Source organism: Pipistrellus hanaki (genome assembly GCF_964339955.1).
Source record: "Pipistrellus hanaki genome assembly, chromosome: X".
In the NCBI taxonomy this organism is placed as follows: domain Eukaryota; kingdom Metazoa; phylum Chordata; class Mammalia; order Chiroptera; family Vespertilionidae; genus Pipistrellus; species Pipistrellus hanaki.
In genome coordinates, this window is record NC_140524.1 from 62,067,522 (window position 1) to 62,094,396 (window position 26,875).

Below are 26,875 nucleotides of genomic sequence, written 5' to 3' on the forward strand. Positions count from 1 at the left end.
ATGAGGGTTGACTATACTAAGATCATTCAGCTAAGGTAAGTGACAGAGGCAGTATTTAAATCCAGCTAACTCTGACTCCAAAGACTACTCAAACTTCTAGACTTTGCTAAAGATTAGTAACAACTGCATTATAGTGAGATTTGCCTGTGGAAAAAAGGAGATGCTGTAACTTGGTCTCTGAGTCAGACAAGATGGCATTGCTTCTTTCACATAAGCGAGGTATATACCTCCAAGTTTATTTTCTAGGTTGGAAGAATACTAGTTTCTGTGTGAAAATAATAGTTTAGTGGATTTTTAAAATGTGCTAATTACATTTTTTTGAGTTAATTCTATGGTTAAAGATCATCTTTCATATTTTATATATTCCCATGAGTGCTAGGAAAGCGGAAAATTTCAACAAAAGCTGTATTCTCATAGACCAGACAGCAATTCATTTCCATTAGCAACAATGTACTTAAATTGTCACAATGTTTTTTGTTTGTTTATTTTACAAAAGCATTGATTCTCAAGGAAATAGAGCCCTGAATTAAAAAGGCCATCATATCTTTTATGAACACTGAAGGACAGAGTATTGCCCTAAAATAAAAGTATCCAATCCCAAACAAAAAAGATTTAGAAAGCAGAAGACGTGATTGTCTTTTATAAAACTATAAATACTTGATACACTAAAAAAAACCTTTGTCTTCTTTTGAGCCACTTTGCTTCATTATTATTGTCCTTATACCTAAAATGTATTGAATACTTACCATAAACTAAATAATCTAAACAATATTGTGTATTAACTATTATTATCACAATCAATTTACTTTAAGGGAACAGTAACAATTAGAGGTTAGATTGTTTGCCTTTGGTCACCCAGGTCACAAATGAAGATCTAGAATTCTTCACCCATGCAGTCTGGCATCCAAGCCTACCTTGTAATCATTGTACATACCTTCTCTTAAAACTGAAAAGGCTGGGGGTGGAGCTTGAAGATGGCGACCAAACAGATGGACTTGTTCTGACCCTGGTCCCAGAACAGATAAAAGCAGCGTCTGACTCGCTCAGGAAATGTTGATTGGCAGCTGAGGGGCAGCTGAACTCTCAGGGAAGGGAAGGAAGGGTCCACTGGACAGGATTTCCTGACCAAGCAGCCGGCACGGAGGCAGCCACGGAGACTTCTCCCGGAGCTATGGGCTCAGAGGGAAGACTGCACCATGTTACCAGGAAAGGAGGATCTTCTCTGAGGCCTGGAAAACCCACAGCGGAGGAGTCCATCGAGCAGTTGTGACGCCCCAATTGGCCCAAACACGTGGATTCAAGGAAGTTCTTCAATCACCCACGGAAAGGTCAGAGTTTGCGGGGATAGCCTGAGGGTTCTGGGTCCCGCGGTGCAGGCAGTGGTAGCCGTGGAGCTCCCGCGAGGCCCCGCCTCCACTGTAGCCCAGGAGCAGCGCGCAACAGCCAGCGCCAGAGCTGCGCCCAAAGTAGGCTGCAGCAAGAATCCTGCCCGGCAATACCCAGTGGTGGGTTTGGCGTAATCTTCCCCAGAAGCGGGACTTTTTTTAAAATGCCAGGGGACACGGGACAGATTGTTAAGAATCGCGGCTGTCCCGCCAAGGGTGGAACATCTGGACAACTTGGTGCTTGATCCACTTCACCCCCTTGCTCCTGAATACTAGGGAAGGACTTCCCAGTTGGGCATATCTGGGGAAATTGCAGGGGGAAATTGCCTTCTTGGAAACAAGGGATCACAGCCAGAAGAGATAGTCTGGGAGCCAGTTGGCACTCTGCCAGCTAGAGCCATAGAGAAAGAAGGCCAGAGCAACCAAAAAGACTGGGAGGTCAAACCGGAAACACTGTAACCTAGGGGTTGAACTAAAACTGCCTTTTTTTTTTTCTTTTAATTAATCAAAAATAAATGGACACAAATAACTAAGATATAGCCTACTTAAAATTAAGGGCTACCTTACAAAACTAAGGTGCAGTGGAATGCTGGGAACTGCAAGACTGTCTGGTCCGAGAATCAGGCACTCCAAATATAATACAATAACAGAGGAAGTGAATGACCACTACTGGACATTTTAATGCTAAAATTACTATTCTTTATTTTATTTTCATTTTTTACATCTTTAATTTAATTTTCATTTTTTACATCTTTTACTTAAGAATAGAATTTTTTTCTTTTTTCCTTACTTGATTTTACCTTTTCAATTATTATATTTTTTAATCTCTATCATCACTATTACTACTGCTATTTTGCAATTTTTGTTTCCTTTTTCTTTTTTTCTTTTTTTTTTTTACATTGGGAGCAATCTTCATTCTATTTTAATCTCTACTATAGCATCATTCAACCCTATCTCAACTCGACCCTGTTAGTCTCCTGTTTATCCTATGCCTTACCGGCTTTAGTTTTTCCTCTATTCTTTCTGTAAACCCCCTGCTAAAGCTCTCAATATACTTATAGACCTAAGTTCCAACCCCTGATCCAAGTGTATAAATACCACTCTCTGCTCTATATTAACTAGTTAAAGAGAAAAAAAAAACACTGTTCTCCTCTCTATCTTTTTCTCATTGTTTGTGTGAATGTTGATTATTGTGAATTTTTATGCTTTTTAGTGAAATGGTTATGTGTATTCCTGTGTTGTTATTGTTACTTTGTATTTTTTTAAATCATCTGTTTTTATTTGTTTTTTTACTTCCGTATATCATAGCCTTACTTAATAATAGTGGATATTGTAGTTTGTGTTAATCTCCAAGTATTGTTACTGGCATTGGCTGGGTTTAGTGGTGGTTCTATGGGAATTTTCCCCATATATATATATATATATATATATATATATATATATATATATATGTATAGTTTGTTTCCCATTTCTCTTTTAGTCTGCTTCTTCTTCTCTCTCTCTCTCTCTCTCTATCTCTCTCTCTCTATCTATCTCTATCTCTTTTCTTTTTTCCCTGTTTTCCAACTTCATTTTGTCATTACTTTTTCTTCTTCTTTTTCTATCTCTTTATCCCTCTTTTTTTTATTTACTTATTTATTTTTTTTTATTTTTTCTTTATTTTATTTTTACCCTTCTTCCTTCTCTCCTACCCCCTAAGTTGCCTTTCTCTAGTGGTTACCTTTATTAGAGGTTATTAATATCGTAAATACATTCCTGTTAAGTGCCTCTTGTGTTGTACCTGATAGTGTTGTATTTTGTACCTTTAAATTAACGTAGGATAAGGAACACCACATAACCAGACATCCTGAAAAGAGAGACCATGGGAAGACAGAAAAATAGCCCGCATATGAAAGAAAAGCAGGCATCACCAGAAAAGGAAGTAAACGAGTCAGAGGCAAGCAGCCTACCAGAGCAAGAATTCAGAGTAATGATCATAGGATGGCTAAAAAGAATGGAAGAGAAATTTAACAATAACCAAGAAGAAATGAGGAAGAACCATGAGGAATTGAAGAAGAACCATGAAGAATTGAAGAAGAACCATGAGGAATTGAAGAAGAACCAAGAAGAAATGAAAAATGACATCGCATCCATGAAGAACTCAATAGAAAGCATCAAGAGTAGACTAGATGAAGCAGAGGACCGCATCAGTGAGCTAGAAGACAAGATGGAAAAAAATACCCAAGTAGAGCAGCTTCTAGAAAAAAAGATTAAAAAGCAGGAGGAGAGGCTATGGGAGCTTTGGGACAATACAAAACAAAACAATATTCGAATGATAGGGGTTCCAGAAGGAAGGGAAACTGAGGTAGACGTGGAAAAAGTATTTCAAGAAATAATGACAGAAAACTTTCCTGAGATAGAGAAGAAAAAACCCACACAAATCCAAGATGCTCGCAGAGTCCCAAGCAAAATAAATCCCAGAAGACAATCGCCAAGGCACATTATAATTAAATTGGCAAACAACAACGACAAAGTAAGAATCTTAAAAGCAGCCAGAGAGAGACAGAAAGTTACATACAAAGGAACCCCCATCAGACTAGCAACTGATTTCTCAACAGAAACATACCAGGCCAGAAGGGAATGGGATGAAATATACAAAGTCATGCAAAAGAAGGGTCTGAATCCAAGAATACTGTACCCAGCAGGGGTATCAATCAAAATTGAGGGTGAAATCAGGAGCTTCACAGACGAAAAAAGACGGAAGGAATTTATTGTATCTCCACCAAACCAGCAATGGAAGAAATGCTAAAGGGTCTACTGTAAAAATAAAGAAATAGGAAGTGAAGAAGGAACACGGGTATAGAATAAAAGTGGCGTCAAATGAGTGCCTATCAATAATAACCTTAAATGTAAATGGATTAAATGCTCCAATAAAAGACATAGGGTGTCAGATTGGATAAGAAAACAAGACCCATACATCTGTTGTCTTCAAGAAACCCACCTCAGAAAAACAGATGCACACAGACTGAGGGTAAAAGGATGGAAAAAAGTTTTCCAGGCAAATGGAAATGAAAAAAAAAGCTGGGGTAGCAATACTTATATCTGACAAATTAGGTCTCAAAGTGAAGGACATAACAAGAGATAATGAAGGCCACTTCATAATACTAAAGGGAACAATACAACAAGAAGAAATAACCCTGGTAAATATATATGCACCCAATACGGGAGCAACCCAAATACATAAAAAAAAAAACTGCTGGAGGACATTAAGGGAGAGATTAATAGCAATACAATCATAGTAGGAGATTTTAATACCCCACTGTCACCCTTCGACAAATCATATAAACAAAAAATCAGCAAAGAAATATCAATCCTAAATGACTCACTAGACAAGATGGAATTAATTGACATCTTCAGAATATTCCACCCCAATGCCACAGAATATACATTCTCAAGTGCCATGGGACATTCTCAAAGATAGACCACATGTTGGGACATAGGCAAAGTCTCTTCAAATTCAAGAAGATATAAATCATATCAAGCATCTTCTCAGATCATAATGGCATAAAACTGGAAATTAACTACAATAAAAATAATCCAAAGAAATCAAACACATGGAAACTAAACAGCATGCTATTAAACAAGGACTGGGTTACCAGAGAAATCAAGGAAAAAATTAAAAACATCCTGGAAACAAATGACAATGAAAACACAATAATCCAAAATCTATGGGACACAGCAAAAGCAGTTTTGAGAGGGAAGTTCATATCCTTACAAGCCTATTGCAAAAAACTAGAAAAAATGATAACAAATTATCTAACTCTACAACTCAAAGAGTTAGAAAAAGAGCAACAAGAAAAGTCCAGTGTAAGCAGATGGAAGGAAATAACAAAAATCAGAGCAGAGATAAACGACATAGAGACCAAAGAAACAATACATAAGATCAACAAATCCTAGAGCTGGTTCTTTGAAAGGATAAACAAGATTGATGAACCTCTAGCCAGGCTAACCAAGAAACAAAGAGAGAGGACCCAAAGAAACAAAATCAGAAATGAAAGAGGTGAAATAACAACAGACCCTGCCGAAATACAACGGATTGTTACAAAATACTACGAACAACTCTATTCCAACAAACTGAACAACCTGGAGGAAATGGACATATCCCTAGAAAAATACGAACTTCCAAAACTCAATCAGGAAGAATCTAAAAATCTCAATAGAGCAGTTACTTGGGAAGAAATTGAAACAGTCATCAAAAAGCTTCCAGCAAACAAAAGCCCAGGGCCAGATGGCTTCACAGGAGAGTTTTACCAAACATTCAAGGAAGAACTAAAACCTATCCTCCTCAGACGATTCCAAAAAATCCAAGAGGAAGGAACACTTCCAAACTCCTTCTATGAAGCCAGCATCACCGTAATACCAAAACCAGATAAAGACAACTCAATGAAAGAGAATTACAGACCAATATCCCTCATGAACATAGATGCCAAAATCCTCAACAAAATTCTAGCAAATCGACTCCAGAAGAACATCACAAAGATCATACACCATGACCAAGTACGATTTATTCCAGGAATGCAAGGATGGTACAATATCCACAAATCAATAAACGTTATACATCACATAAACAAATTGAAAGATAAAAATAATATAGTCATATAAATTGATACAGAAAAAGCATTTGATAAAATCCAACACCCTTTCCTGATAAAAACTCTTAACAAGGTGGGAGTACAAGGATCATACTTCAACATAATAAAAGCTATATATGATAAACCCATAGCCACCATTATACTCAAGGGGCAAAAACTAAAACCATTCCCTCTAAGAACAGGAACCAGACAGGGATGCCCACTGTAGCCACTCCTGTTTGACATAGTACTGGAAGTACTAGCCATTGCAATTAGACAAGAGGAGGAAATAAAAGGAATCCAAATTGGAAAAGAAGTAAAGTTATCCTTATTTGCAGATGACATGATATTGTACATAAAAAACCCAAAAGACTCCATTAAAAAACTAATTGACTTAATAAATAAATTTGGCAATGTAGCAGGATACAAAATTAACGCCAAGAAATCCATGGCATTTCTGTACACCAACAGTGAAACTACAGAAACTGAGACTAAAAAAGCAATTCCATTTACCATCACACCAAAAAAATTAAGATACCTAGGAATAAATTTAACTAAGGAAGTAAAGGACCTATATGCGGAAAACTACACAACAATGAAAAAAGAGATAGAGGAAGATGTAAACAGATGGAAGAACATACCATGTTCATGGATTTGTAGAATCAACATCATCAAAATGTCCATACTTCCTAAAGCAATCTATAGGTTCAATGCATTCCCCATTAAAATACCAATGACATATATCACTGACCTAGAAAGAACTCTCCAAAAGTTCATTTGGAACAATAAAAGAACCCGAATAGCCACAGCAATCCTGAGAAAGAAGAGTAAAGCAGGAAGGATCTCAATACCAGACTTCAAGCTGTATTACAAAGCCACTGTTCTCAAAATAGCCTGGTTCTGGCAGAAGAACAGACATATAGATCAATGGAATAGAATCAAGAACCCAGATATCAACCCAAATCACTATGCTCAATTAATATTTGACAAAGGAGGCACGAATATACAATGGAGTCAAGACAGTCTCTTTAATAAATGGTGTTGGGAAAATTTGACAGACACATGCAAAAGAATGAAACTAGATCACCATCTTACACCATACACAAAAATAAACTCAAAATGAATACAGGACTTAAACATCAGAGGGGAAACCATAAAAATACTAGAAGCATCCACAGGCAGCAAAATCTCAGACATATGCCAAAAGAACTTCTTCACTGATACTGCCCCTAGCGCAATGGAAGCTAAAGAGAAAATAAACAAATGGGACTACATCAAAATAAAAACCTTTTTTACAGCAAAAGAAACCATCAACAAAACAACAAGAAAGCCCACGGTGTGGGAGAACATATTTGCAAATAATACCACTGATAAAGGTTTAATCTCCAACATTTACAGACAGCTTATACAATTAAATAAAAAGATGAATAATCCAATTAAAAACTGGGCAATGGACCTAAATAGAATATTTTCAAAAGAAGACAGAAGGAAGGCCAAAAGGCACATGAAAACATGCTCAAAGTCACTAATTGTCCGAGAGATGCAAATCAAAACAACAATGCGGTACCATCTCACACCTGTCAGAATGGCCAACATCAACAAATCAACAAACGACAAGTGTTGGCGAGGTTGCGGAGAAAAAGGAACCCTCGTGCACTGCTGGTGGGAATGTAGACTGGTGCAACCACTGTGGATAACAGTGTGGAGTTTCCTCAAAAAACTGAAAATGGAACTCCCATTTGAACCACTAATCCCACTTCTAGGAATATATCCCCCAAAATTGAAACACCAATCAGAAAGGATATCTGCACCCCTATGTTCATAGCAGCACAATTTACAATAGCTAGGATTTGGATACAGCCTAGGTTCCCGTCAGCAGATGATTGGATCAAAAAACCATGGTACATCTACACAATGGAATACTCTGCTGCCATAAAAAAGAAGGAATTCTTATCATTTGCAGCAATCTGGCTGGAATTGGAGAACATCATGCTGAGTGAAATAAGCCAATCAATGAAAGAGAAACACCACATGACCTCACTCATTTATGGATAATAAAGATCATTATAAACTGATGAACCAAAAGATAGATATAGAGACATTAAAGCAACAAGCAGACTGTCAAATACAGTGGGGAGGGGAGGAAGATCTGGGGGAGATAATAGATCAACCGAAGGACTTGTATACATGCATATAAGTACAACCAATGGACATAAAACTCTGGGGAGGGAGGGTATGTATGGAAGGGAGGGAAGGAAGGGGGCAAAAAAAATAAAAAAAAATCAATAAAATATATTAAAAAAATAAAAAGAGAGTAATCAGGGAAGGATGCCTTTCTTGCACCAGAAAACAAACAAACAAAACAAAACAAACAAACAAACAAACAAAAAACTGAAAAGGCTGGTAGGATTATCACTGTAATTAACCTACAGTCTAGTCAATTTCAGTAGTAAGATAGTCTTCATAGTAACATATCTCCTCTGGGTTGGACATAGACACATAATATACTAAAGTCCCAGTGCACAAAATTTGTGCACTGGGGGTGGGGGACGTCCCTCAGCCCAGCCTTCACCGTCTCCAATCTGGGACCCCTCTAGGGATCGGGCCCAAACCAGCAATCGAACATCCCTCTCACAATCTGGGACTGTTGGCTTCCAACCACTTGCCTGCCTGTCTGCCTGATTGCCCCTAACTTCTTCTGCCTGCCAGCCTGATCACCCCCTAACCACTCCACTGCCATCCAGATCAACACCTAACTGCTCCCCTGCCGGCCCAATTGGCCCCAACTGCCCTCCCCTGCAGGCTTGGTTGCCCCATATTGCCCTCCTCTGTTGGTCTGGTCTCTCCTAACTGCCATCCCCTGAAGGCCTGGTCCCCTGAACTGCCCTTCCTCCCCTACAGACCCATTTGACCACAACCACCCATCCCTGCCAACCTGGTTGCCCCCAACTGCCTTTTCCTGCAAGCCTTGTGCCCCAATTTGCCCTCCCCTGCTGGCCTGTTTGACCCCAAATGCCCTCCCCTGCTGCCCTGGTTGCCCCTAACTGCCCTCCCCTGCTGGCCATCTTGTGGCAGCCATCTTGTGACCAGTAGGGGGCAGCCATCTTGTTTGAGGGTGTGGCAGTCAATTTGCATATTATCTCTCAATTATATAGGATTGGATTCACAAAGATATGGTAGGCATCTGCCCTATAGAAACGGGTCAACTGAGAACACTCCAAACAAAGAAGTCTTTTAAGGGTAGACAAATATATGTATACAAAATTAATTACTTAAAAGAAGGTTCACTCTAATTGTTTCATGCTCAAATGGTCTTTTCATTTCTGCTGCTTTCTAGCTAAGAGATCTAGAGGAATGCAAATAAAAGACACAGATCTGAAAAAACATCTCATTGAAAACAACTGGAAGCTTAATGCAAAGATATTGTAGGTATATATTTTTTTTATGAAAATGACTATTAGATGTACAAGAATCATTTTTAAAATTATATAAACTGTGACCATATGTCATTTATATAAAACCCAAATAGAATACAATTCTTTAAACTTTAGTTTCACTAGTATAAAATAATAGAGATGATGTTTATTGCCATAATTCATTATATTCCTACTGTGGGTTATGTACTATACTCATCACTTAAACCAGTGGTCAGCAAACCATGGCTCACGAGCCACATGAGGCTCTTTGGCCTCTTGAGTGTAGCTCTTCCTCAAAATACCACCTGTGGTATGTATGTACAATGCGATTGAAACTTTGTGGCCCATGTGCAGAAGTCGGTTTTCAGCTCTCAAAAGAAATTTCAATTGTTGTACTGATGATATTTGGCTCTATTAACTAAGGAGTTTGCCAACCATTGACTGAAACTCAAATATTTTTCTTTAATATATTTTTTCTTTTTTCAAAATTCTGTAAAATATAATTGCTATATACTTATTTTATAGGTAAAAATATTTAGGATGAAATAATTAATTTTTCCCCAAATCACACTAATAAAGGCAAAGCAAGGCTTTAAAATCAAGTGTAAGGAATGGTGTTTAATATGTTTTAAACTATAATATTCTAGGTAATTCACAAGCATTTTCTCACTTAAGTCTAGTAGATATTCAGTGTAGGGATATCCTACCTAATAAAAGAGTAATATGCAAATTAACCATCATTCTGCTACACCCACTAGCTACACCCACCAACCAATCATAGAGCGTATGCAAATTAACCCCAACCAAAATGGCTGTGGCCACAGAGAGCAGGAGGGAGGCTTGGGTTTCTCTGGCAATGGAAGAAGCCAAGCTTTCCACCTGCCAAAGCCTCTTCTCCAGGCTACAAATTTTCAATTGTAGAAAGTAAATATATCCCAGATGCCAGGGCCTCTGCCTGGGTCACCAGAGGGCATAGCCAACCTGAAAACCACCACAGGCCCCTCTCTCAGGCTGCCCCAAACACCAAGGGAACCCCCACACTGATCCAGGACACCCTTCATGGCAAAACAGCTGGTTCCCACCCATGCACCAGGCCTCTATCATATATAATAAAAGAATTATAAGCAGATTTACCATCACTCCAACAAACAATATGGCTGCCCCCATGTGGTCAAAGATCCTGCCCTTATGTGGACACAGATGGCCACCACAAGATGGCCAGTAGGGGAGAGCAGTTGGGAGAGCCCAGGCCTGCAAGGGAGGACAGTTGTGGGTGATCAGGCAAGTAGAGGAGGGCAGTTGGGAGGCACCAAGCCTGCAAGGTAGGGCAGTTGAAGGTGATCAACTCTGCAGGGGAGGGCAGTTATGGGTGAACAGCCCATCAGAGGAGGGAAGTTGGGGGCAGACAAGCTGGCAGGGGAGCAGTTAGACATCAATCAGGCTGGCATGGGAGTGGTTAGGGGGTGATCAGGCTGGCAGGCAGAAGCGGTTAGGGGCAATCAGGAAGGCAGGCAGGTGAGCAATTGGGAGCCAGCAGTCCTGGATTGATAGAGGGATGTCCCAAATTGGAGAGGGTCAAGCCTGGGCTGAGGCACAACCCCCCGCCTCCAGACATGAATTTTGTGCACTGGGCCTCTAATACATAATATATTTCAATGTATATGAACCATAGTTGCTGGTGGTTTACTTGCTGGAAAAGAGGATTGGTGTCAGGTAAAACTGTAAAGCAATCAAATTTTACTCAGAAACCATTCTTCTCCTTTTATTTTTTTTTAATTTAAGTTTCCCAACACCATTTATTGCAGAAACTCTCTTGACATCATTGTATGCTCATGCTTCCTTTGTCAAATATTAATTGAGCATACTGCCTTGGGTTGATCTCTAGGTTCTATGTTTTGTTCCATTGGTCTATATGTCTGTTCTTGTGCCAGTAACAGGGAGTTTTGAGAACAGTGGCTTTGTAATACACCTTGAAATCTGGCATTGTGCTCTCTCCAACTTTGTTCATCGTTTTCAAGATTGCTGCAGCGATTCGGGTTCTTTTTTTATTCGAGGTGAATTTTTGGAGAGATTGTCCTAGGTCTTTGAAGTATCCCATTGGTATTTTAATGAGGTTGTATTGAATCTATAGATTGCTTTGGGTTGGATGGACATTTTTAATGATGTTGATGCTACCAATCTATGAACTTGGTATATTCTTCCATTTGTTTGTCTTCCTCTATCTTCTTTTTCAGCATTCTGTAACCTTCTGAGTACAAGTCCTTTACCTCCTGGTAAATTTATTCTTAGGTACCTTAATTTTTTTGTTGCAATGGTAAATTGGGTGTTTTGTGTGTGTATGTGTGTGTGTTTTTGTTTGTTCGTTTGTTTTTGGTGTTTTGATTTTTTTTTCTTTTGGTGAGTTCATTATTTGTGCATAAAAAAAGCCATAGATTTCTGGGTGTTAATTTTGTATCCAGTTACATTGCCAAATTCATTTATTAAGTCTAGTAGTTTTATGATGGAGTCTTTAGGGTTTTCTAAGTACAATATCATGTCCTTTGGGAATAATGACAATTTTACTTCTCAGTTTCCAATTTGGATGCCTTTTATTTCTCCTTCTTGTCTGATCACTATGATTGATACAACAATTCCCCAAACAAGAGTGGTGAAAGTTGACATTCTTGTTTTGTTCCTGATCTTAGGGTATTTTAATTTTTCCCCATTGAGTATGATATTTGCTGTAGGTTTGTCATATAAGGCTGTTCTTATGTTGAGGTATGATCCCTCTATTGCCACTTTGCTGAGAGTTTTTATCAGGAAAGGGTGTTGGATTTTGTCAAATGCCTTTTCTGCATTAATTGATATGATTATGTGATATTTGTATTTCAATTTGTTTATGTGATGTGTCACATTGATTGTTTTCTAGATATTGTACCAGCCTTCCATCCTTGTGATAAATTACACTTGGTCATGGTGTATGATATTGCTAATATAATGCTGAATCATATTTACTTTGATTTTGTTAAAGATTTTAGTATCTATGTTCATCAGGGAAATTTGCCTATATTTCTCTTTCTTTGAAGTATCTTTATTTGGTTTGGGGATTAAGGTAATGCTTGTTTCATAGAAAGATCTAGGAAGTGTGCCTTCCTCTTGAATATTTTGAAATAGTATGAGAAAGATAGGTTTTATTTCCACTTTTAATGTTTGGTAAAACTCTCCTGTGAAGCCCCGGGCTTTTGTTTGCTGCGAATTTTTTGATGATTGCTTCAATTTCCTCCTTAGTTATTGGCCTGTTAAGATTTTATTATTATTATTATTCTTGATTGAGTTTTGGAAGGTTGTATTTTTTTTTTGGAATATGTCCATTCCCTGTAAGTTGTTAAGTTTGTTGGAAAAGAGTTGTACATAGTATTTTTTTTTATAACAATCCTTTGTATTTCTGTAGGGTCTGTTGTTATTGCCCCTCTTTCATTTTTTATTTTGTTTATTTGGTATTTGGGTTCTTTCTTTGCTTCTTGGTGAGCGTGGGTAGGGGATCATCAATATTGTTTATCCTTTCAAAGAACTAGTTCTTGGTTTCATTGTTTGTTTGTTTTTGTATTATTGTTGTTTTTTGTTGGTTTGTTTGTTTTCTGTCTCTATGTCATTTATTTATTCTCTGATTTTTTTATATCCTTCCTTCTGCTCATTCTTGGCTTTTCTTGTTGCTCTCTTTCTATTTCTTGAAATTACAGTGTTAGATAATTTATTACCATTTTTCTTGCTTTTTGTTTGTTTCTTTTGTTTTATTTTGTTGTTTTTTGTTGTTGTTGTTTTGTTTTGTTTTGAGGTAGGTCTGTAATACTATGTCCCTCTCAAGACTGTTTTCACTGTTTCCCATATGTTTTGAATTGTTGTGTTATCATTGTCACTTGTTTCCAGGATGTTTTTAATTAACTCTTTGATCTCTTTGGTAACCCAATCATTATTTAATAGCATGCTATTCAGTCTCCAAGTGTATGAATTTTCTTGATTTTTTTTATTGTACTTGATGTCTAATATTATGCCATTGTGGTGTGAGAAGATGCTTGATATGATTTTAATCTTCTTGAATTTGGAGAGGCTTTGTCTGTGATGCAATATATGTGACCTATCTTTGAAAATGTCCAATGTGCACTTGAAAAGAATGTGTATTCTGTGAATTTGGGATGAAATGTTCTGAAGATGTCAATTAAGTCCACCTGATCCAGTGAGTCATTTGGGGTAGCTGTTTCTTTGCTAATATTTTGTCCAGAGCAGCAGTTGCCAACCACCACTGGTGGTCCATGAGGTCTGAAAGGTTGGAGACTGCTGGTCTAGTGTATTTATCCAATGATGTCAGTGGAGTTTTAAAGTCCCCTACTGTGATCATATTGCTGTTGATCTGTCCCTTGATATCTCCCAGTTTTTGTTTTGTTTTGTTTTGTTTTGTTTTTTTGTTTTTTGTTTTTTGTATTTGGGTGCTCCTGCATTGGGTGCATATATGTTTACCAGAGTTATATCCTCTTGTTGTATCAATCCCTTTAGTATTATGAAGTGGCCTTCCTTATCTCTTGTTGTGGCCTTCACTTTGAGGTCTATTTTGTCAGAAATAAGTATTATTAACCCTGTTTGTTTTTCATTTCCATTTGTCTGAAAGATAATTTCCATCCCTTCACTTTCAGTCTATGTGAATCTTTTGTTCTAAGGTGGGTCTCTTGTAGACAGCAAATAAATGGGTTATGTTTTCTTATACATTCAGCCACTCACTTGTCTTTTGATTGGAGCATTTAGTACATTTTCATTTAAAGTTATTATTGATAGGTACTTGTTTGCAGCTATTTTTATTTTTTTGCCTTTGTTACTTCTCCCTTTTTTATTTATTTTTTCTTCTTTTTACAACTGTTCCATTAGCATTTCTTGCATTGCTGACTTGGTAGTGATAAACTCCCTTAGCTTTTCTTTGTCTGTGAAGTTTCTCATTTCCCATTCAATTTTGAATTATAGCCTTGCTGGATAAGTATTCTTGGGTTCAATCCCTTATTTTGCATCTCTCTGTATACTTCCTTCAATTCTTTCCTGGCCTGATGTGTTTCTGTTGAAAAATCATTTGAAAATCTAATAGGAGCCAAAACTGGTTTGGCTCAGTGGATAGAGCATCAGCCTGCGGACTGAAAGGGCCCGGGTTTGATTCCTGTCAAGGGCATGTACCTTGGTTGCAGGCACATCCCCAGTAGGGGGTGTTCAAGAGGCAGCTGATTGATGATTCTCTCTCATCGATGTTTCTAACTCTCTATCCCTCTCTCTTCCTCTCTGTTAAAAAAAATCAATAAAATATATATATTTTTTAAAATCTAATGGGAGATCCCTTATAGGTAACTTTCTGTCTTTCTCTTGTAGCCTTTAGGATTCTCTTTGTCGTTGAAGTTTTCCATCGTAATTATGACATGTCTTGGTATGGATCTTTTTGGGTTCATCTTCTTTGGCACTCTCTGTGCTTGTGTGACTTTTTTTCTTCCCCAAATCTGTGAAGTTTTCTGACATATTTCTTTGATTAGGTTTTCTAACCCTTGCTCTTCTTCTTTTTCTTCTTGCACCCTATTATATGTATGTTGCTTCATTTCATGTTGTCCCAAAGCTCCCTCAGGCTCTCCTCCTATCTTTTGATTTTTATTTCCAATTGAAGCTCATATTAGGTGTGTATTGCTTCCCTATCTTCTAATTCACTAATTTGTTCCTCTGCTTCTCCTATTCTACTATTGAAAGCTTTCATAGTTGTTTATTATTATCATTATTATTGTAGCTATATCACTTTTTATTTATTCTTGGTTCTTACATAGGTTGTTGGCTTTCTCATCCATTTGGTTTATGAACTGTATGACCATTATTCTGCATTCTTTTTCTGACAAATTGCATGCCTCCATTTTATTTAGTTCTTTTTCTGATGATCCCTCATTTTATTTCCTTTGGGGGTTATTCTTCTGTCTCCCCATATTTGATCTCACTGATTGATCTAGGTGTCAAGGTGCATGGGGCCTAAGGCTGCAGTGGAGGGCCTGGTGGCGGGTTGTGTACAGTGTGTATGCCCTGATTTTTGTGTATGCCATTTAGTGCCAGGCCTCAGTGCTCTAGGAGCATACTCTCCCAGCATCCTTTTCCTTTTCTTTGGTCATATTGATCAAATGCATGCTGATAGCTGCTGAGTCAAGAAGTAGAATTTCAAAACAGATTTTTAGATATCAGTAATGTGGTGCATATGAAGCCATGGCTCCATGTTTGATGAACTATATGCCTGAAGCAGGTAGGCACATAGCTCAAAAAGATACTGAGTGATGTTTTTAAAATATATAACTATTTACAGTAAAGGAGAGATATAACACGTTCAGCCAATATTGCAGGTTTTATACCTATCCCCAGAGACAAGGGTTATAAAGTGTTTCTATAAAATATTTAAATGTCTGCACTATTATGACCTAATACCAAAAATATCTTTTCTCTCCTTTTGTTTTCCCCCAAGAGTAGTTTAAGTAACTTACCTGAAGTCGCAGAATAAGGGGAATGAATGCCAGGGACTGCCATTTTTAGAGGTACGTTTTGTATTTAATTTTGATACATTGTTAAAAATGGGTTTTCTTTTTATTTTTGAAAAACATGTCTTTTTGTCTCTTCATTTTTATAGCAAATTTAAGAAACCATTAAAAAATTAGTGCTCACTGACTTTAAAATAAATATGTTTCTGGCCATTGAGGAAATGTTCTGGTTGTGATTGTTTGCTATTTTGTGATATAAATGGTTGAATTTTTTCAAGAAGTAATCCTGTAAAGCTCTGAAAGGAGGATTTTCTAATACACAGTAGTTTTAAATAGCTCCTTAAGAATTTAATAGTCCCTTTGCATGTGCTACCATTATGAGCTAAAGCTTAAATGGAACAAAGTCATGAAGGCCTTCTCCTGTTCTCAATTTATATCAAAATCTCAAAAGATTGCCTTTGTATTTATTCAGCATCTCTCTGCTGTCTCATACACACATGAAATATATCTTCTTTCTTCACTTCTCATTTTATTTACATGCTTACCCATTGTGGTCCACAACCAACATTATCACCATCAGCTGAGAGCTTGTTAGAAATTGCAGACTCTTTGGCCTCATCTCAGACCTACTGAATCAAAATTTACATTTAATGGCATTCTAACGTGAGTCATGTGCACATTAAATTTTAATAAGCACTGATCTGTAATGGAGTTCCTCAATCATGGTTCATCATTAAAACATGTGTTTAAAAGCTTTAAAAAACTGATACTTGACCCTAACCATTTAATTCATTAATTAGCTTGGTATAGAGTCTGGAGATTCTAATATTGACCCTATGAAGAGATTTGCTTATTATTATTCTAGATGTTCAGATATGTTGACTTTACACTCCACTATGGATAATCCAACAGTGCCCTACATCCATCCATCCCTAACATCAACTTCTTGACACCAAGCTATATTTTACCTTATGTCAATGTCTTTGAGAAATAAAATGAACACTCCCAAACTAACTGTTGCAATTTTGCCACTGGACATAGTTTCCTTTAATTTCTGTTCTTAAATGCTGGCTATTGGCATACTCATGTCTGAGCCCTGGATATTTGGCATGTGTCTAGTTGGGACTTCGCAATGGCATATCCCTAAAATAAGAAACCAAAGAATATCTGACATAATGAACTTTGAACTACTTAGTAAAATTACCAATAGACATTTAGGTGGCTGTGATATTTTGACTACTGTAATTAGTGCTGCAATGAACATTGGGGTGTATATGTCTTTTTCAATTAGTATGTTTATTTTCTTTGGGTAAATGTACAGACATGGAATTGCTGGTTCATGTAGTAGTTACACTTTAATTTTTTGAGAAACTCCATGTTTTTCATAGTGGCTTTATCAATTTATAATACCAACAGTGCACTAGAGTTTTCTTTCCTCCACATTCTTACCAAGACTTGTTATTTTTTTTTTGTCTTTCTTATAATAGCTATTCTGACAGGAGTGAGATGATTTCCTATTGTTGTTTTGGTTTACATTGCCCTGATGATTGGTGACAAGGAGCATTTTTCATGTGCCCATTTACCCTCTTATGTCCTCTAAGAAAAATGTTGTTTGGGTCCTCTGCCCATTTTGTAATCAAACTGTGTGGGGGTCTAGCCCAGACCAGCTATGAAGCAGCTGTTGTGTAATATGAGTGTGGCATTATGCTTTCCCCTGTCCCAGTTTGTGACAAGACTGCTATAAGGGTGAGAAGGGCAGGGACATATCCCATAGCATTAGTGGTCTAGACAGAGGGGACTAAATATGGCGCCCTCCAGCTTCATCACCAGCAAGTTAAAATGATATTGTAAGATTGGCACCCACCATTTTTGTCCTCAGGAAATTGCTGCTAGTTTGTCTTTCTGACGGCCACTTTAGGATTAATTAGTCAATCATCCTAACTTATGGTTTAGGCACTTTTTTATTAAATTATTATCTGTGTACATATTTTAACATTGCCCCCCCCCCATACATACTCTTCCTCCCCAGAGTTTTGTGTCCATTGATTGTACTTATATGCATGTATACAAGTTCTTTGGTCAACAAGCAGACTGTCAAATTACAGCGGGGAGGGTAGGGAGATCTGGGGGAGATAAGAGGTGTAGGCACTTTTTAAACTGTTGTTTTTGCATTGGTTCTTAGATCAAGTAGGTCTGTATTGCAGTCCTTTAAGAACAGGTTCCGAGTTGCTGTGCAGGACGGGTAAAGCATGAAGCACCCCATCTGTGCTAGCAGTGCAGACAGAGGACACAGAAAATGGTTTCTGCCAGCTTCCTCACCAGCAATATAGAATGTATTGCACAAATGGTGTCCATCAATGATTCCATCACCAAATAAAGTCTCTGCCTCTCCCACAGCCTCTTTAGGCTTGGTAAGGGTGTTTTCCTCACTTCTTGTGTAGGCATTTGTCAATTGTTGCTTTTGTGCTGGATTGCAGAGCGACTATTTTTTCTCACAAACCCTTTAAGAGTGTGCTTTTGGCTATTTGGCAAGGTGGGCTATGCAGAGCACAGAGTACACCTACTGGTGCTAACAGACTAGAGGGAAGCCACAAAAGTGGCATCTATCAGTTCTATTTACCAGCAAATTAGAATGAGATTGCAAAAATGGCACCCATCTGTATACATATCCTTGGAGAAAGGTACAGCAGATTCCTCCAGCACCCACTTTTAGGGATTAGTGTATCACCCTCACTTATGGTCTAGGTGTTTTTCAAACTGTTGTTTTTGTGCTGAATCTCAGGGTGAGTGGGTCTGCATGCAAGCCCATTAGGAGTGAGTTCTCCATTCCATATACCGGTAGTTCTATGGTTCTCTGGGGCTTAGTCCCAATTGATTTTCAAATCCAGACATTTTTGGCTCTTGCCTTTCTGGTGCCAGATCCAGGGGTTAGGGAGCCTGATGTGAAACACTCTTTTCACTCTTCTAAAGAAAGCTTTCTATTTTTGGAATCCCTTCCCACTTGTGGGACACTGCACCTGGAATGGAATCCCAATCCCATCCAGATCAAGTTTCAGCCTTCCTTACTGGCCTTCATGTGTCTTATCTTTTAATATGGAGGTGCTGTTCATCTAATTTTATCTGTGTCCTTTTCAGAGGAAAATTATCCCATATGTAGCTATAAATGTGTTGTGTCTGTGGGAGGAGGTGGTTTCAGTGTCTTTCTGCTCTGACATTTTGAATTCTAATATTTTTGTCTGTTTTAGTTTACTTTTGCTGTTGTTTTATCAGTCTCACCTTGATCCTCACTCCAGGGGAAGCCTAAGTCACATAAAATACCCACAGATCTATAATTTTTATACCAAGAAGCAAAGGTTACTAAATTAAGATTTTGTTTAGATCACTTGTAGAAGAGACTTCAAAAGGCCCTTTAAGTCATTTTCTTTTCCAAGCAATGGCATGTGTTATACTGTGAAACTCTCCATGTGACTATCCTATGATAAAATTACAGAGCACTCTGAGGCTGCCCACAAAGACTTTACATACTAATGGAATCCCAATAGCATTTGTCCACAGTATTCATTTGGAATTTGATAATGCTTTGTGAAAATACTACCTTCATATCCAGAGAGTGTGTTTGAATTGGAGCAACTTTCTTAGGAGTCACAGTAAGTTAAGCAAACTGAGAACAGAATATCAAAAGCTTATACTTGGAGGAGTTGGAAGCATACCAATATGACTTTGAATTTGAATAACAGTTTTGCAATGCAGACAACCTTTCTGATCAGTTCAGGCCAGGGAACAACATTACTACAGTTGTTCCCAACAGACTCACATTATTGAGTGAAATCTGTGAACCTAGCATTTAACAGAATCTTAGGTATGCAAAATGATTTTAATAATTGACTTTGAATTAAATAATTTTATATCTATATAAAACTGAGTGAGGATGGTTGGGTATGAAAAGGCTAAATTGAATGTGATATTAACAATAGTTTCAGACAATTTCAGAGTGAAATACTGCATTGGGGAGGACACTGCATTGCCATGTATACTGATAATTATCTAGAGGCAAATCATTAATTGGCTTGAATTGTCCATGCCAACATGATTTCATCTTAATTAAGTCCCTTCCTATCTATGATCATGGGACCTCTATCTGATGAACACTAGATTCATGAATTTAGCTTCTAAATGACAGTAGTATTATGAGAATGTGTTATCAACCAGGATTATGGGCCTATAAATGCATAGAGCTATGGCTACTTGACCCTGGCATTTTTTTTCTTTTGTAGTATCTTTGAGTCTACTAGGCTAGAGGAGTTAATTTTCTTTTTCTGTTCGAGTCAGTCCTTTGCTATCTATTTTGACTCTCCTCCTATCCCCTCACAATTGATTAAATTAGAAGCATCTAAAGTATGTTCTTACTTGGAAGCTGTCCTGAAAATCCTGGATTACATGGAAGCAAACATTGTAGCAAAATCTCAGACATGGTTTCTCTCTTTCTTCTCTCTCTCCTTCTTTTTCTACCTTTGCTTAGCTAAGATGGCTAGAAGTGCTCAGGCTTGAAAAGGCCTAGGGTAAATGTTTCTATGAATTGGGGCAAATTTTCTTTTTCTATTACTATTCTCATAAGTTTCAGTTTCTTATTGCTACAATGCTTTGAATTGGTCTTTCCCTGTCATTATAGTATTAAAATCTGAGGCTCTAGTATGTTGGACTTAAGTGGATAAAGCAAAAGAGGAGATTGTTCCTAGGATTGCATTGGTTCTAAGTTCCAAGCTATTGATACAAAAGATAGTTTACCACATGGTAGAGCAAAACTCATTAAGGATCCACATTGTGGTATGGGACCTATCTTAATGGTAATAGGTTAGTTAACCTTTCTCTGTCACAGTTTCCTTATACCAAAAATGTGGATAAATTAAGGTGCCCATCTCAAAGACAAGTAAACATTCAATAAGAAAATGTGTATGTTGTGCTTCAAATAATATTGTATATTGTCTCTAGTAAAAGCTACATAAGTGTTTTCTATTATTTACTCTCAATGAATGTGGGTTCATGTTTTTAGAGCATTAGGATAGTCAGGGAAATCTTAGTGGTTTATGCCTAACCAAAACCCTCACCAAAACCTAATACTTTCCATGGGTGCTGAATATATATCTTGGCTCAAATTAATGTCATAAAATGAGTAATGGTATTCATATCTGCCATTCAGATAGTCCTAATCCAGCTGGTTTATATTGTTTCTACTTTAATTATTCTTACATTTAGGTGTCAAATGCAAGTATTCTTGCTTGATTGACCTCAGCTGTAGTCTGGTCCAGAAGAAGATAGTGTAATGTATATTACAAAATAAACATGAAATATAAATTCTTGCTTAGTGATCAGTCTGATAAATTACTCTTCATTCTAATAAAAGAACCTAGGTACATAGGAGTGTGTGTATGTATAAAAAAAGGAGGAGAATCAGAGAAAGGAAAGTGTAAGAGAAAAAGTTGGTTTCTAACTAAGAAACAAATTGTAAGCAGTTTTCTCTACATGTCTTCCATTTTAGTTTTTGAAACCCAAAGAATTCAGATGACCAGACATTAAAGAACCCTGACCCCCAACATGACCATCTAAATGAATCACTATTTTGCACTCTTTTAAAAAAATCAGAATTTCAAACTTCAATACAAGAAGTTTCTTTCTCCACAGTAGTAAACACTCTTGCTTTAGTCAAACATTAAAAGGCTCTGAACTGCTATTCTGTACAAAAAATAAAATAAAAAAGAAAGAATTGTTCTATTCTTTTTTCTCATTTTAATAACAAAATTAATTAGTTATTTACTTTCTCTTTTAACCCTCTGCCAAATTTTCATACATGTCTGCCCTTGGGTGTGTGTCACACATTTGCTAAACCCTATTATACACCACAGTTCTTTTATGAAGAACCAGCTGGGAAAATCTACCTATCTCAAGGTATAATCATAATTTTGGTTAATTTGGTTAAATTAACATATAGATTTATTATCATTCAAAGAATATAGACTGAACATCTGGTATAATGAATAAAATCCACACAACTGGATGGTAACCATCCACACAGAAATATTGGTATTGATTAGTACACGATACATTGTAGATTTGGGCTGTTATGACTGTTTTCAAGGAAGTTATATGCAACTTATATACAGGACATTGATTCTTGGGTTATACCTACATACACAGTGATATTATAATCAAATTGCATCATAAAACTGATTAGAATCCAGTAATTGACAGATTGTTTCAAAAATCTTTATTTCTTTCTAAATTATATTGTGTGTAAATGCTGTCTTTCTATCTGAGCTTTCTGACCATATTAGGAATTTGTGTACTTTATTCATTGTGATTATGAAATAATCTTATATAATAAAAACCTAATATGCTAACTGTCCTGTAGTCTGATTGTCCACTCAACCAATTAAAGTGTTATATGCTAATGATATGCTAAGACACTCAACCACTTGCTATGACGTACACTGACCACTAGGGGGCATACGATTGACCAGTCGACCAGATGCTATGACCTATAGGTTAGCTTGCTGCTGGGATCCAGCCAATCAGGACTGAGTGTGACAGGCTGGACACACCCTGGAGTCCTCCCGCAGTCCCTCTCTAGCCCCAGTCTTGCACCAGTGGGGTCCCTTACCTTAGCCTGCACCCTCTCACAATCTGGGACCCCTCGGTGGATATCAGAGAGACAGTTTGGATTGATTCCACAGGCCTGGCCAAGGGACTCAATTGGTGCACAAATTTGTGCACTGGACATCTAATAGAAACCTATCTAATGAAAGAGTAATATGCAAATTGGCCATACCTCTGTTATACCCACAAGCAATGCCCACAAGCCCTGATGACCAGCCAATCAGGAGAGAATGTGCAAATAAAGCCAACCAAGATGTCTATGGCCACAGAGAGCAGGAGGGAAGTTTGGGTTTCCCCTGCAATGAGGGAGCCAAGCTTTCCACCTGCCCTTGCTAGCCTAGGCTTCCACTCAAGGCTACAAAGATTGGATGATAGAAGATAAATAAATCCCAACAGAAATGGCATTAGCCATGGAGCTGGAAAGAGCAGAAGGCTAGGGTTGCCCCCGGCAATGGATGAAGCCAAGATTCTGAAGCCTTGGCCTCCACTCCAGGCTACAAAGTTTCAATTATAGAAGATAAATAAATCCCAGATACCAGGGCCTCTACTTGGGTCGTGAGGGGGTGTGGTCGGCCTGCAAACCACCACAGGCCCCTCACCCAGGCCACCCCACACCCTAAGGGGAACCCCATCCTGATCCAGGACACCCTTCAGGGCAAAACAGCTGGCCCCCACCCATGCACCAGACCTCTAACCTATCTAATAAAAGAGTAATATGCAGATTAACCATCACTCTAACACACAAGATGACTGCCCCCATGTGGCCAAAGAGCCGTTCTCCATGAGGACACAAGATGACCACCACAAGATGGCCAGCAGGGTAAGGCTGTTGGGAGGGAACTGGCTGTAAGGGAAAGCAGTTGGGGGCAATCAGGCCATCAGAGGAGGGCAGTTGGGAGGGACCAGGCCTGCAAGGAAGGGCAGTTGGGGGCAAGCAAGCCTGCAGGGGAGGCAGTTAGGGGTGACCAGGCCTGCAGGGGATGGCAATTAGAGGCAAACAGGCTGGCAGGGGAGTGGTTAGGGGTGATCAGGCTGGCAGGCAGAAGTGATTAGGGGCAATCAGGAAGGAAAGCAGGCAAGCAATTGGGAGCCAGCAGTCCTGGATTGTGAGAGGGTGGGATCAGGCCTAAATGGGCAGTCAGACATTTCTTGAGGGGACCAAGATTGGAGAGGGTGCAGGCTGGGCTGGGGTATAGCTCCCCTTCTTGCATGAATTTCATGCACTGGGCCTCTTGTATAATATGATATAATATAATAATATAATATAATAATATACCGTGCTTCCCCGAAAATAAGACATCCTCCGAAAATAAGACCTACTTATAGGTTTCCTTCTGAGTGAAATATAAGGCATCCCCCCGGAAATAAGCACCCCCAGTCTAAACATGAGAGATTTGGTCTACTGATTCTGAAAGAAATGGAGTCACAAGAAATTCACCAGACAATTCAGGAATTGGATTGTTATGACGATGTTCCAGAAGATGATGACATGATTGTCATTGAATAAATGAGTAAATTCTTGATACTGTAGGATTTACAGTTTGTCTGGTTTGTGTTGACAACTACCGTACTACCGTACCGTATACAAGTAATAAATTTCCTTTATTTTCGTTTAACAATAAATGTGTACCGTATTCTTCTTCATAGAAAAATAAGACATCCCCTGAAAATAAGACCTAGCGCATCTTTGAGAGCAAAAATTAATATAAGGCCCTGTCTTATTTTCGGGGAAACAGGGTATAATATAATATAATATAATCTACACTAATAAAAGAGAAATTTGCTAATCGACCCTACCTCCACTAAACCCACAGCCAATCAGGAGTGATATGCAAATAAACCAAATAAGATGGCAGGTAAATCTGCATATGCAGACAGGGCAGGCAGTGCCTGACGTAGTCTGCAGGGTCCACGCCACCATGGACCCAGCTTGCCTGGTGGGCAGCCTGACGTCCCCAGGTAGTTACGGCAGCGATTGGGACCAGGCAGGCCATGCAGGCAGCGCCTGATATCACCCATGGAGTCCAGGGGGTGCTTGGGACTGAGCAGGCAGCATGGACAGCACCTGACATTACCTGCGGGGTCCAGATGGTGATCAGGACTGGGCAGATGGCCTGGACAGTGCTTGACGTCACCTGCTGGATCCAGGTGGTGATGGGGACCAGGCAGGCCCAGTGGAGAGTTCCTGACATCGCCTGTGGAATCCAATCATCAATCGGGACTGGACAGTTCCAGCAGGCAGTGCCTGATGCTGCCTGTGGGGTCCAGGTGTCTATCAGGACTGGGCAGGCGGCATGGACAGTGCCTGATGTCACCTGTGGGGTCTGTAGGCGGGGGTGGCCAGGATCCCCAGGATAACTGTCTGCCCCTGGGCCTCCTTAGGAAACCAGTGGAGCAGGTCCCGGTTGAACATTTTAATTAAAATTGGATGTCTGTGCCTTGCCCCACAGTACCCTGTCCCTGGAGAGGAGAGGGAAGTGGGCAGTTAGGAGGCACCAGAACTCCGAAGTAGCTGGGAACAACCTGCAGGCAATCTTCCAAAAAGAGGTGCTGAACCATGAGGATGCAGAGGGTTGGATGATGGAGGTGAGTAAACGTGCAGATGAGGCAGGCGGCTCATGCCAGCACTGAGCTGGAAAAGTGCATTGACAGCCTCATGGACAAAATCGCCTTTCTGAAGAAGGTGCATGAAGAGGCGATCACCGAGCTGCAGGTGCAGATCCAGTATGCTAAGATCTCCATGGAGATAGACTGGAGATAGACGTGTTCTCCAAGTCCGACCTCTCTACCATGCTCAAGGACATCTGCACCCCGTATGAGAAGCTGGCTTTCAAGAACATTCAGAATGCCGAAGAATGGTACAAGAGCCTCTACACCACGCTGATCGAGTGCACTGCCAAGAACCCCTACGTAGTACTGGCTAGGAACTGCTCAAGGCCAAGACCCTGGAGATGGAAGCAAGCTGGGGCATGAATGAAGCACTGGAAAAGCAGCTGCAAGAGCTGGAGGATAAGCAGAAATCCTATGTTAGTGCTATGCAGGACACAATCAACAAATTAGAAAATGAGTTGAGAACTACAAAGAGTGAAATGGCATAATATTTAAAGAATACCAGGACCTCCTCAATGGGAAGATGGCTTTGGACATTGTCATTGCAGCTTACAGGAAACTCTTGGAAGGTGAGGAAACCCGGCTCAGTTTTACCAGCATGAGTAGCATAGCCAGCTGCTACTCCCAGAGTTCCCAGATCTTTGGTGATATGGCTATGGTAGTTTACAAACTAGCTCCTATTTGATGTCTGTTCACTCCTTCCCTCTTAATACACCAGGCACATTCAGGAGGAGCAGATCGAGGTGGAGGAGACCATTGAGGCTGCCAAAGCTGAAGAAGCTAAGGATGAACCCCCTTCTGAAGGAGAATCTGAAGAGGAGGAGAAGGAGAAATATGAGGCTGAGGAAGAGAAAGGAGAGGAAGAAGAAGAAGGTACTAAGGAAGAATTTGAGGATGCAAAGGAGGAAGAAGGAGGTGAAGGTGAAGGATAAGATGCCCAAGAAGCTGAGGACAAGAAGAAAGATAAAGGTGCTGGGGAGGAGCAAGCAACCAAGAAGAAAGATTAACCCTCCCTTTCCTTAATTATTTCAGGAATAATCCTCCTGAAACCAGGTCAACCCCATCACCAACCAAGCAGTTCAGTTCCCACTATTATATGAATTAAGTCAATATATATAACATTCTGAGGTGACTCAGGTTGGACATTAAATGTTGTGCTATGACTTTTCTCCTTTTGCAGATAATCTGTTTGCTTGCAGAGTGGCTTCCTGGCTTGCTGCCACCCTGTACATGGTCCATGCTTATGCTTTCAGGATCTATGACAATCTGAATAATTCATATGTTTACAATAAAAATACATGAATACATGAATTCACTGAAGTTAATGTTAAACTTCATGGAAAAAATAGTCATTTGAATTTTTGGTGGTTAGAAATTAAAGACCTCAAATCATGTGCAATAAACAGTAAATAAAGTTATACTGAATGGAAAAAAAAAATACATTAGGGGCAAGGAAAGTTCAAAGAACTGAGGAACCATTCCCAGATCAGGAAGGGAAGTAAAAAGGGTGTATATTATTGCTACAAATACAGTATTTCCTATTACTTACAACATATATAATATAATATATTAGATGCCTTCCTATCAAATAAAGTATGTATTCTCATAGTGTAATACTGGTAGATATGTTATAGTTATGGCAGTATGCTCTATTCTACCTATAATAAAAGGATAATATGCTAATTAGACCA

The 26,875-nt window shown here is 38.8% G+C and overlaps 1 pseudogene across 1 annotated transcript; it reads left to right on the plus strand.

Annotated features, from left to right (window-relative positions):
- LOC311615451 (neurofilament light polypeptide-like) lies at positions 1 to 26,265 on the plus strand (annotated as a pseudogene). The gene is made up of 3 exons: positions 1 to 35; positions 18,106 to 18,165; positions 25,025 to 26,265. The product of its transcript is annotated as a neurofilament light polypeptide-like (transcript).
- Positions 26,266 to 26,875: the final 610 nt, after the last annotated feature.